We start from the raw sequence: 2,272 nt of genomic DNA, 5'->3' as shown, positions 1-2,272 counted from the left end.
AGTATCACGAGCGAACGAACGTTAACTTCAACAATACCCTGTGACTGCAGTTCAATTACTCACTGTCCACACACACATTACATTCCCCTCTTTTATATACCAGCCTACCCTATCTAGCAATTACTAGACCATTCGCCAAGATACGGGATAGTTCTAGAAACAAGAGAGCGTGAGAATTGTCACGTGATCTCGATGACGCAACAATATTGTCTTATGAGAAATATAATATATTATGATCACGCTTCAAACCAAAAGGCGTTCGCACCATAACATTGTTAAAACTAAGTATCTTCTAATTCAAATTTCAGGTTTTGGATTCATTTTATCTTTCTAACATGCTAGTCGAGTTGTGCAGATTTATTAGAAAACATTATACACTAACAAAGGAAGTCAATTATTTATCCAGTATTATTTTATCTGGCCTTTGAAAATGATTAACAATACAGTGTGCCCCCCAGTGGCGCAGAGGTATATCTGCGGACTTACAACGCTAGAAACCGGGTTTCGATACCCGTGGAGGGCAGAGCACAGATAGCCCATTGTGTAGCTTTGTGCTTAATTACAAACAAACAAACAATACAGTGTAGTTAAAAATCAATGAAGAGTATTTATTTCCAATATCTCCGAAATTATTTATTGCAGTTACATAAAAAAGAGTCTGTACCTAGCCTGCAGTGATTATAATGGTACAGGACTGGCCTCAACCCGTGACTAAACTCCACAGTCTACCTGGTTCTGCATCTCATTATTGACGTTTTGTGGCCAATTTCGTCTAAACTACCACACACTTATCTAGTCTCACAAAAGCCAATGTACGTTTTAGATGGACTGAGCAATCATTCCTGTCCGTAAAGTGTGCTTTAGTGAAAGTTCTAGTGCTGGACTATCCATGACAGGGAATGAAATGTCTTCAGCTAAGACAGCTATATTTTTCTAACAGGGTGGTTGACATTTGGCACAGGTTTCCTTCAGATGTAGTAGATGCAGTTAATTTAAGGGAAAGTTTGACAAGTATTTGAATAAGAGCTGGCTTTGGATTGTTATTTGTGTTTAGTTTAACTTAGTGGATAGGATGGCCTAGGGTAGTCTAAATTAAAGTACCATGTTTGTCCTTTAATGTTATGTTATGCCATGAAAGGATTGTGAGTTCTTGTTGAACACCGATGTCTGTTATAGCGTAATAGGGACAATATTATAGCAGTTGCAGGATGAAGTGGAATGTGTGATAACATAAGCTGGCCATAAATTTGCACACAGTTTTATTAACATTTTTTGCTTTGAAGTAGTCTGTTTATTTTCTTAGATTAAATCTCAGTCATTTAGTAAAATTCAGATTTAATCTGTGATTATCTTGCTGAAATATACTAATATAAATCAGACCTATCTGATACTTGCGATGAAATCTGTTAATCTGAGAATACCACAAAAGAACTTAGTCTTTCGTGATATACGTTCTGTGTCCTAACTACATAAACCTACATATATGAAAATTAGTAAAAATCTTATATTAAATTAGGGGGTAGAAATCACAAGTATGCCTGCATACAATATAGCTTTGGCCATCACTTAATGGGAAGAAAAAAACTAAGTCAGTAAAATCGCCCAATTTCCTCCTGATGATATCAAGTCAGACGAGTAATGACATGTTTTACATATCTAAAGGAACAACGTAACAACAGAGGTAAAGAATCAAAAGGTATATCGCAACAACAAATGTAACTGATAATTGTTTATATAACGTTTAAAGTTGAAGGTGTAGGCTGAGAAATGCTGCACTACCAACAACAGTAGAAAGGAAGGTAGCGAATTAGAAATGTATTAAAGCTCTTTTATTAATTTAAGCTTAATGTTCAATGTTATTTTGCAATAAACATATGTATTCAGGCTTTTAATTTGAATATTTAATTTTCACCATGGTTGGTATTATATCATTATATAGTAAAACGTTTTCAATTACGACTCGAGTTAATGAAGATCTACGATTGCGAGTTCTCGATATACCTGAGACTGCGATATATATATATATATATGTTATACGTCACAGTTTTGCCTTCTCTGCCTCTGGACCTCTTCTCTGCTGCAGAGCCGCTGTAATTCATCTCTCTTGTTCAAACGCACCTTTAAACTCCCCTACCAAGAACATGGCATGAAGGTTTTTTTTTGTGTCTATGCGGAGATACTTGCAAAATTGCGGCTTAAAATTTTGTGTTTTGCAGTTCTTATGGCCGTTTTTGCCAATTAAATATAAGGGAAACACCTTTTCATGTCCTAG

The sequence above is a fragment of the Limulus polyphemus genome, unplaced genomic scaffold, assembly GCF_000517525.1.
Source record: "Limulus polyphemus unplaced genomic scaffold, Limulus_polyphemus-2.1.2 Scaffold1585, whole genome shotgun sequence".
In the NCBI taxonomy this organism is placed as follows: Eukaryota; Metazoa; Arthropoda; class Merostomata; order Xiphosura; family Limulidae; genus Limulus; species Limulus polyphemus.
The sequence above is the reverse complement of the archived record's forward strand: the minus strand, read 5'-3'. Positions refer to the sequence as shown.